We start from the raw sequence: 10,697 nt of genomic DNA on the forward strand, positions 1-10,697 counted from the left end.
CCTCGCAACTTTCTCCATTCTGCAGATAAGGACACAGCCTTGAGAGGCCTAGCTTGGGTCTCTTCCTCTTAATAGGCATAGCAAGAATTGGAGCCCAGGTCTTTCTTGGGCCCAGAGCCCAAGATCTTGGTTACATCACTAGAAATCCCAAGACGTGCCCTCTAGCCCTCTCCATGTGCACACCCGCAGCCTCGTGGTCTCCCACACGCGCACACACACACACACACACACACACACACTGGACTCACCTTCCCTCCCAGAACTGTCACCATATACCTTGTCACACCCCCTTCTACCACTAACACCCACGCCCAGGCACTCTCGGTTCCCCACAATCGCAGTCACTCCCCAAGCATACACTGGCAGTTTCATAGACTGTCCCACCAGCCACACACTCCCACCATGGCCACACACTGCCAGCCTCACCCCAGCACTGTCCCATCACACTGCCCTCAAACCACCCCTCAGCCAGGTACAGCTGCCCTGACACCTCCACACCTCACACACACACACACACACACACACCCGCACGCGCACGCGCAAGCGTGCGAGTGTCATACAGCCTCCCGCTGCTGGCCTGCCCACCATGCCCCAGCTTGCTCCACAGCAGGAACGAGGAAACCCCAGGGATCAGTCCCCTCCCTTAGTGACCAGGTGAGCCTGGTCCCAGAAGCTCAAGAGGGAGAGCCACAGGCAAGTACACGCACGTAGACACACTCATACATACACTCACACGAGCCTGGTGGGCTGGCACCCAACACCAAGGGCTTCCACAATTAACAGATTTAACCTACTCATGGCCAGTTGGTCACCACGATATACCCAGTGTGCAACACTGAAACTTCCAGACACACACGGACCTACACACTGGCAGGCAAAGACACACATACACACACACACAAGTCTGGTGACAAACATACCAAGAATGGTACATACAGTTGCAAAAGACACACACGGAGCCTCGGGACACACAAACAGACATACAAACATACACACAGCAAGTCACACCTGTGAAAAAGGACACGCATGCACAGGCAAGTCCCACAGTGACAGAGAGCACAGAAGCTGACACAGACACACAACATACCCACACACCTCGATACCAGTGACTTAGCACAAGGAGACAGTGTCCATGCATACAGGGTAGGCGTCAGAGAATGGGAACCCCCACTCACAGCAAATCCTTCTGACCACGTTTAAGTGGGGGCTTGGTGGGGCTCTCCCTGGCCCCAAGAGTAAGGGAGTTGGGGAAGTGGGAGCAGTTCCGATGGTGCTCGCCTCTTGCCTCTCCACGACCAGCCAGGAGGGCTCCTCCTCCCCCGCCACCTCCTCCCTTCACCTGACGGAGCTCCCAAGTCGGAGGTGGCATCTGGGTTGGGGGCGGGTAAAGACCACACCCCGCAGGGGCCCCCAAGGGAGGGGTCTCAGAAGGGCGGAGGGTGGGGCGGGAAGGAAGGGGGATGGTGGAGACTGGAGCCACGCCTAGCCCAGAGACGGAGGAAGGGACCGAGAAAGACTCAGAGACTGAAAGGAGAGACAGCGAGGAGGCGGCGCCGCGCGGGTCGGGCCTCCAGAGACCCAGGGGCGGGAGGCGAGGCCCGGCGGGCGGCCTGGCCTGGGCCCCGCTCTAGAGCGGAGGGGCGGCTGGACCGCCAGGGGGCGGCGAGCGTGGGCCGGGGGCGCGGCTCCGGGAGGATCGGATCGAGGGGGCTGTGGGCAGGGGTGGGGGTGGGGCGATGGAGCACGCGGAGGGCTAGAGACAGACGGACCGGGTCTGGGAGAGGCGGGCAGGGGAAGAACACAGAGTGGGCGGCGACAGACGGACGGACGCAGGGCCCGGGAGAGAGTCGGGAGGGACGGACGGGCCCCTCTGAGGAGCGGGAGACACACAGGCGGGTGGAGGGGCTGGGAGCAGGCGGACAGAAGGACCTCCGCCCCCACAGTCGAGCGGAGGGACAGACGGACGTGGGGACGGAGTCACCGGCAGGTCTCGGCTCGCGGCGGGACTTTCGCTGACCGCGGCTCAGTTTCTCAGTTTCGGAACCGGGACGGGGACGGGGACGGAAGGGCGCCGCTCCCTCGGGGTAGCCCCGATCCCGCGCCCGGGCCCGGCCCTCACTCACCTCCAGGCGCAGGGGCAGGCGCCAAGGGTCGCGGGGGCGGCGGGGGCGCGGCTCCCCGGCGCGAGCGGACGGGGGTCGGCGCGGGGCTGACCGCGACAGGTCCAGTGGCCAGCGAGGTGTGGCCCCGGCCTCGGCGCGGCGGGCGGGCGCCGGGGGTAGCTCGGGGGATCCGATCTGCAGCCGCCTCGGGCTCCGGCGCCGCGGCACACGGAAGTGCGAGGGGGCGGGGCCGCGCGACCTCACCCAGGTGCCGCCAGGCCCCGCCCCCGCCAGGCCCCGCCCCGCCAGCTGCGAGTGTGGACGCCTTCCCTCCGCCTCTGTCTCCGTGGGACGCTGGGTCTCCCGGCCCCTCTGCCCACCCCGGACCGCTACGCACCCTCCAGCCATTAGCGCGCAGTCAGCCCTCGGAAGGGGCCCATTTTACAGAGGAGGACGCTGAGGCCGGGCGGGGAGGCGACCCCCGCCCGCTGGGGCCTGGGAGGTGCCGGCGGGGGTTCCCCCACTCCCCACGCCCACGCCCGGGACTCCCCACTGGCCAGCTGGCCCGCCTCGCCTGGCCCCACTCTTGCTCTTCCTGTTGGCTGGAGCTCCGACGCGGCCGGGCTCGGTGCCCGCCGCCAGGCCCGCCGTCACCGCCCTGCCCCATAGACGGAGCTAGATAGACTCCAGGACCTGAGGTTCTCCCTGGTCGGCCGCTGCACTGCTCCTCAGGCAGTTCTGGGAGCGGCCCCTACCCCGACTGGCAGTCTTCTGCTCTCCTGCCCCCACCTTTGAGACCTCTCTATCGCCCCTGGCAGGCAGGCGCCTAAGCCTCCTTTCCAGACGTGGAACTTGGTTGCCAGCCATAACTCGTTTTCATTCATTCACTCATCTATTCACCGAGTATCCCCTAGGCTCAAAGTCTAGGGACCACTTGGGGTTCTAGGGAGTCCATTCCCGAGGCCCCAGAGCTCAGAAAGCAAAGACATTAGCCTTATACCCATCTAAAGAAATGTCACTTTCCAGGAGACAAAAGAAAGGGTTCCAGGTTCTGGGGAACCACCTAGAAGGGATAGGGAAAATCTAGACAGCTCTTCCCAGCTAAGATACAAGGGATGGAAGTGGGGGACAATCCCTGAGGTAGCCTGAGCTGAGAATGGGGCTTGTGACAGAGATAGCCCATGCCCAGGACTCCATCTTCACAGGGAGCAATGAGAAGGTGGCGATGGCTGTTAGAACCAGGCAGAGAGACAGGCTCAAGAGGGCGCCTGAGAGATAGATGGGGCAGAGGGACAGCAGGGCAGAGGAGAGGCTGGATGGGGAACAGAAGGGCTGCCATGATGTTCAGGTGGGAGGAACCTGGGTTGAGATTGGGGAATATGGATGGAGAGGAAAGGCCAGACCAGGTGGGTTCCAGGACTATCCTTTGTGAAAGACATCTTTCTGTTCACACCCAGGGCTTGAGCATGCTGTTCTCTGGGCCTGAATGCCATTTCCCACCCACCCCCACACCTCCACCTGCCTTGGTCGTGTCCATTCAAATGCCCCTTCTCCCTGATGCCCAGTTGTAATGCACAGCACTTTCCTGAGCGAAGGACCATAGTCATTAGCATGTTCTGTGTCCTGATCCCATCCCACCTCACCCACCACGCCCCATGGCTTCCCCAGGGTTGTACTGGAGGAAAGAGTGCACAAGGTGAGCCTCAAGTGACCTTTGCCCACTGGGATTGGGTTTCCTTCTGGCTCCTCCTTCAGGTCCACAGTAAGCCAACCCAGCCTCTCCCTCAACATAAACAATAGGCCCACCCTGTGCCAGGGACTGCAGCCCGAGGGAGGACTGTCCCTTGAGGAGCTCCAGGTCTAGCCACCAGACCTTTGTTCCCACTCCCTGTGGTTCACCTTGGAAGAAGGAAATAATCATGGCTATCACTGATGAAGGCTACCCAGTACCAGGCTCTGTGCTGGGTGCTGGATGTGTGCAGTCTGAACAGTTCTCAAGAGGTGAGGGCTGCTGTTAGTGCCAGTTTTGATGATGTGCAAACTCAGGCTCAGAAATGAGAAGCAATTTGCCCCAGAGTACACAGCTAGTTGGTGGCAGCAACAGATTCAGACCCAGGTCTGTCTGGCTCCAAAGCCCACAGTTTACATCAGGGACCTCAGTCTCAATACCACTGACCTTTGGGCCAGATGATTCTTTGCTGTGGAGCTGCCCTGGGCACTATAGCGATGTTTAGCAGCATCCCTGGTCTCTGCCCACTGGATGACTGTAGTACCTCCCTGCTTTAGCTTCTGACAGACAAAAACGTCTCCAAACACTGCCAAATGTCCCCTGCAGGGCAAAATTACCTCTTGTTGAGAATCACTGTTTGAAGTATACTGGTGTTACAGGGACAAGATTTATGTTAGACAACGTAAATCAGCACTTTCCTGATCCTCAGGATGTACAGACTCGTGAGCTTAGGGACTGCAAGCATACACAATTGGCTTCAGCCAATCTTTCTCCTCTGGAGACTCCAAGGGAAAGTGTGATGTACTCAGAGAGGGGCAGAGGGGCTAAGGCTGTGCTAGCTATGCTGTGGCAAGGGCAGAGAAGGGATGAAGGTGGGCTTCCTTCCAGGCCTTAGGTCCAAGGGCCCCAGGGAGAACAGATTTGCATGAGGTCCAGAGTCCAGGCCAAGCTTGACTAGAACCACCCTGCATCTTGGAGCTGCCTTTGGGTGCCACACTGGTGGGCCAGGGCAAGGTCCAGATGAGCTGATGTCTATGTCCCCATAATCTTCCTGGCATTAACAAGAAGGACCTGCTGAAGCTTGAGAGCAAACCTTGACTGTGTCACATGCTAACTATATGACCCTGAGTAGGTAAGCACACCTCTCCCAGCCTCAGAGTTCTCACCTATGAAAAGGGTTGATGAGAGTCATGTCGGGGGTTGAATGAGATTATAAGGGTTAAATGAGATGATATGTAGAGCCTCAGCCAGGCTAGACACATTGCCCAGGGTTACAGGCATGGTCATGTGCCAAGTCACAGGCTGTGAGCCTTGAAAGAGCCTTCAATGTCCTCTCATGACATGGGGCGTAAATCCCTGAGCAGGGCTAGACTTGTAGCAGCTGCCTAGAGGTGATACTTTCCTCCTCCTCCAGGTTTGCAGCCAAGGAGATGGGCTGGGGTGGTGCCAGGGGGCATCCAGACTCCCACCCATGGCATCCACCCAGGGCTATTCCTCAGTGGGCTACCTGTAGGATTTATCCAGAGGAGAAACAGCTTGACCCCTGCTGCCCCTGCCCCCTCCAAAGGCCATGAACTCTGGGAGGCCCCTAGACTCCTCCACTCCTGAAGTCTAAGACTTAGCCAAGCAATCTGGAAAAGGCCTCCCTCTGTCCCTGAGGCCCGAACAGCTGAAGGCAGATGGAGTCCCCTCACTTGATCCCTGCCAAGAGTTGGTCCTTGTCCTGGCCTCTCTGCCTTCTGCACCTTCTCTCTATTTCTGTCTCTCTATGTCACCATCCTTGTCCCTGAAGCTTTGGTTGACAGTGCCATCTCCATCACACCCAGAGCACTGGCCTGGCCAAGAGAGAGTGGGCTCATGTTTCTGGAGGAGAGACACAGTCAACAGGGACAATGCACCTGGGCAATTGCTGGAAACAGCAGAGCCTAGGAGGGACCCACTGGGGACAGTGTAGTAGGATACTTGGGACATGCCCATGCCTCAGGCCACCAAGACTGTCATCAGCAGGAATGTCAGCCTCAGGCACTAGGTGAAGGACAAGCAAGGACAAGCTGAGGGGACAGTGGCCTTGTGGGTAGTGCTGCACAGCAGGCAAGTGCCAGGCCAGGGGCTGAAGGGGCTGGGTTCACATCCTGGCTCTGCCCTGCACTGCAACCTAAATGTGCCTCAGCTTCCTCATCTGTGGAGTGGAGTTGGTAAGATCGACCTCCTGAGGCTGAGAGGATGGAAGAGTTCAAGTTCATCCCCTGTTGGTGTTACCTGCCAGGCAGAGAGTTAGCGAGGTTGGGCTAATGTTCCTTCATGTTCCTTCCTCGACACATTTGTGTGTGGGTGAAACCTGAGACATACCTGGGGGTAAACAAAGGGAAGGTGCAACCTGGGAGTGCAGGGCACAGGGCCTTCCTGTGGCTGTCCCAGGGGTATGTACCCTGGACTGTCCCTTCTCTGCCCTGACCATGGCTCAGCCCCTGCCAGCCTGAGTCCCCTTTCTGGGTTCCTCTGCCCCTGCCCCCAAATGTGTGTGCAGGTGGGAAGAATGGGCACTGGTGTTGGGACAGTCATCAGCAACAGCTATTCCTTTGCACAGAGACCAGGGGACCTCACAGCTCTCCTCCACTATCCCTATCCCCCAAACACACTCACTCAGCTCTGACCTACGGGGTCCCTACTGGGAGGCCCAGAGGCTTAATCGCTCCCGGCAGGGAAGTAGGGCAGGGAGGGCTAGGAGCCTCACCCGCCTTTCCTTTCGCTCCCGAGGGTGCCCGCGGGTGCCTCAGCTCCCCGCCTACACTCCTCACCCCCCATTCCCCACCTCCTCAGAGGACAGCTCACCAAACTCAGCCTGGCCCACGGGAAACAGGGTGGCCGTTGGCCCTGAGGTGAAGGGCGGCTGCTGGAGGTAGGCAGGCTGACAAGGACTGACTGCAGGCACACCAGGGTCCCCCGCGCCAGGCAGACATCCCAGTACCCACCGCACCCCAGCGGACACTCCGGTCGGGCGGCGCGATTCCTGTGCACCGGCACAGAGAAGCCCCCGGGGCCCCACCCTCCTCGTGCCCGCCCCGCCCCAGGGAAGCCTTTCCGAGACCAGGGCGGAGGCGCCCGCCCAGCCGCGTGACGCAAGCCCCACTATAAAAGACCAGGCTCTATTCCCGGGTCCGGCAGCCACCTGGCGGCTGGACCGGTGCTGTCACCTGGCTCCCGGCGCCGCGCGGCGCCTTTGCCTCCATGCCCTTCCCGGCCGCCCCCCCACGCCCCCTTCTTCTCCGTCCAGGAAAGTCAGGGAGATTTGAGCTCGCTCATTTCTTGGATGGTGCAACTGAGGTCCTAGGTGTGAGGGTCGTCCAGGGCACTGCAGCCCGCCTCCTAGTGGGAACCTCTGAGAAGACCTTGAGGCCTGGGGGCTGGATATGGAGTGAGAGGCGAAGAGGGAGAGTCACCGAAACCTAGAATAGCCTGGGAGTGTTTGGCTGTTCTGATTTAAAAAATAAAATAAAATAAAAAGGAATACATTTAATACATTTCTATTAAAGCAAGGAAGACAGAGGCAAATTTACCGAGGGAAGTAGGAATCTCCCATAATCGTGCAGGTCATTTCATCTGCCCTGACACACCTGCCCTCTGCACTGTCGCTTCATGCTACAAATTGTCTACTGAGGACACACTGGAGGCAGGCTTTGTGAAGGGGAGTGCTGTGAGGCCTTCGGAGACTGAGCAGAGCAGCCCGGGGCTCAGGACTCCCTAATCCTTGCCCTGGGACAGGGATTGGGGGAATCCTAGGCCCCTGACCCAGACTTCACCCAGAGTTTGCCAACAACTCTTGGCAGGTCTGTGAGCAGGGACAGTGGGCAGTGCCAGAGATAAGTGGTTGGGCCAGTTAGACCAGCAGAGCCTGAACAACCAGCACCCTCCACCCCAGGTCCTCAGTGATATGAGAGGCCCTGAGCACGAGGGCACTTCTGCCACCCCTTCACACTCCCCACCGCTGCCCATCAACGCCCTCCGCCAAGCTTCTGCTCAGGTTGTGCTTTGCCCTGGAATGCCTTTCCATTAAGCTCTAGCCATTTAACGAGGTCCCATGCAAATGGTCCTCCTGCAAACTGTCCTCCTCCAGAGAGGCATCCTCTGCTTTCTGTGAGCGCCTGCCCCCCTCCCCTCCACTCTGTCTATTGCAGAGGCTTCAGAGTGGGAAGAACTAGCCTGCAGCCCCCATGCTGACTGCTTGTGTGACCTGGAGCAATGCCAGTCCTCTCTCGGCCTCAGTTTCTTCACCTGTAAAATCTCCAGCCCTTGGGGCTGCTCTGAAGATAAATTAAAGTGTTGAAAGCAGAGTGCCCATTTCTGTGCTCAGCACTGGGAACTGGCAGCTGGGCTCTTCATGTGCCGCATCTCCCCCAGACCATGAGCTCCCTTGGCAGAGACACGCCTCCTCCCCCAATGCCCAGCAGCCTGCAGTGGGCAGAGGCAGAGATTGGCAGGGAGGAGCTTCCCCAGGGAGATGAGTCTCACCCTCAGGCTCTGCTCACCCCACCACCTTCACATGCCTGGGTCCTGCCTCTGCCTGCAGCCTTCTGCGGGCACAGGCTGTGACCATCTTGGCCACAGTGGCTAGGCAGATGGCCAGGCCACTAGGCAGGCCTGGGCAGTACTAATGGTGAACCCTGGGGCCAGAAACACAGTTAGTTCCCAGGCCAGCCCCTCAGGGCCCATGGGTACTGGGCAGTCATCCCAGGGCAGTAGAGGGAAGGGAGAAGGCTGGGATTTCTGAATAAGGGGTGGAATTTGGGTCAAGGGCTAGGGTACTGAATCTAAGCCCTCAGGTATGTCCATGTGGGGCCTCTTACACCTCCACTCTAGGCCAGTGGAATGGGGATTCCAGCCAGCTTCTGACATCTATTAACAGTTGTGCCAGGGTGGGCACTGGAACTGAGGCCTCAGCTTCAGGTACCATGCCCAGGATCACAAGGGTCTCCAGGTGTGGAGGAAGTCTGGAAACCTGGGGCCTTGTAAAGGTGATGAACTAGAATTTCAACTTGCCCTCATGTTTTACTGGATATCTGGGAAGTTCATGCTCACATCTGCCCTACCGCCCTCATGTTGCTAGGGCAGACCTGCTGGTCTGTCTGCTGGCAGGGGAGGGTGGCTCCCTCGTGTGTGGGCTGCTCCAACCCTAAGGTACCTGTCTAGGGGGAGGGCTGGAAGGTTGCTTGTGGAGACGGGGGGAAGCGTCAGTGGGTTTGAGTGCTGGGCTGCAGGGGCTGTGGTGGGAGTGATCTGTGGAATCTGACTTTGGGTTCAGGTGTGTGCTCCTAGGTGCCAGCTGATGTGTGTGTCTGTTAGTAGTGGTGGGGATGCTTAGAGGGAAGGGGGGTAGTGGAAATACCAAATCTTCCCTCTTGTTCCTTACGCACCCTCCTCCCATCCCACCCACACCAAGCCACTGGAACCCAGAGGAGAAGGCCCCAAGAAAGCTTCCACTGCTCCCCAGAGTCTGAAGATGGCAGACAGCAGCAGAACCACAGCCTCTGTGGATATGCTGTGTGGGTGTGCATGGCATAGCCATGCTGCAAAGGAAGAAAATAATGAATTTTCTTGCCTTGGGCTGAAGCCTTTCTCCAAGAAGGAGGGTGAGAGGGGAAAGGACTCCCAGCCCCCAGGCAGGATCCCAGTGGGCCTGCATGTGACAGCCTTCTGCCCCGGCCCCACGTGCAACCTCCTGCACACACGATGGTCTCACCCCAGCCAGGCCCCAGTTCACCACAGAAGCTTGCACGGGTCTCTCTCCCCTTGGTGTCTCAGGGTCCCCATTCTGACTTCTGAGTTCTTTTGTTTGTTCTGGCCTGGGGTAACCGTGTCTCTTGTCTGGCCATCTGTGGTGGTCTCCTCTATTCAGAACACCACCTCCCCACCCCCAACAATTCTTTTCCTTCACAGCAGCCAGACAATCCTCCAAAAGTGGCATGGAATACTCACTCTCCAGCCCTGAGACTGACCACGGATCTCTCGGAATAAAGATCGAAGTCCCGCTGGGGCCATCTGGCCCAGTGTGACCTAGCCTCTGCCTCCTGTCCCCGTCAGCCCCAGAGCTCCTGGAAAAGGAAGGTCTTCCAGTTCCTACCAGACAACATCCTTCAACTTCTCCCCAGAGTCTGAACCTCTGGGCCTTTGCCCATGCCCTTCCCTCTGCTTAGCACACCATTCGTAGCTAACTCCTCTCAGTCTTGTGGTAGGTTCTAGCTTGGTTACCACCTCCTCCAGGAAGCCTCCCTGGCTGACCTTAAGCCAGGTTAGGTAGTGCTCAGGCATGAGGGTAAAATGTGCCTTTCATCCCACAGCACAACCCAAGGCCTCCTTTCTCTCTCTGCCTCCCCACCCGTCTGTGTCTGGCTGCCAAGCCACAATCTGATACTCCATTTCACCTCCCAATTCACTAAAGAAGAAAGAACAGGGTGACTAGGAAGAAGTGAGGGCAGGAGTGACCAGGGGGCATCAGGATGCCTCCTACAGCCCTGCCCTTCATGTGGGAGCTGGTACCACCGACTGTCCCCCAAATCTGCCTTCCCTGGATTACCTGGACTCCACACCACCACTGACCCAGGTCCCCTGGCTACCCCCAGCTCTAAGGAAACGCTAGAAGCTGAGGGGCAGGCTGGCTTCCTGGGTCTTATCTGAAGGGGAGCCCAGGTGGGTGTAGGGTGAAGCTTCTGGAAAAAGGCTAAGCACTAAAGTGCCTCCCAGGCTGGAGTAGGCCTGGGCAAACAGAGAGAGTTTGTGTCCAGGTGTGAGTTGTGCAGCACTGAGGCTTCCACGGGCCCCCAGTGGACACGCACAATGTGAGTGAGCTTGAGGAGATGCTGGACCCTTGG

At 58.8% G+C, this 10,697-nt stretch overlaps 1 protein-coding gene across 4 annotated transcripts in view; it reads right to left on the reverse strand.

Annotated features, from left to right (window-relative positions):
* The window catches only part of PRKCD (protein kinase C delta), a 36,974-nt gene extending 30,115 nt beyond the window's left edge, over positions 1 to 6,859 (reverse strand). Inside the window, exon 1 of one of the 4 annotated variants that reach the window (XM_010347030.3) lies at positions 6,664 to 6,859. The gene's annotated coding sequence lies outside the window, so the exon portion shown is untranslated. Of the gene's footprint in view, positions 1 to 1,175; positions 1,335 to 2,123; positions 2,341 to 4,278; positions 4,299 to 6,663 lie in introns of those variants that run through there. The other 3 variants (XM_074403673.1, XM_010347029.3, XM_074403674.1) reach the window with 3 other exon arrangements.
* Positions 6,860 to 10,697: the final 3,838 nt, after the last annotated feature.

Source organism: Saimiri boliviensis, chromosome 8, assembly GCF_048565385.1.
Source record: "Saimiri boliviensis isolate mSaiBol1 chromosome 8, mSaiBol1.pri, whole genome shotgun sequence".
NCBI lineage: Eukaryota > Metazoa > Chordata > Mammalia > Primates > Cebidae > Saimiri > Saimiri boliviensis.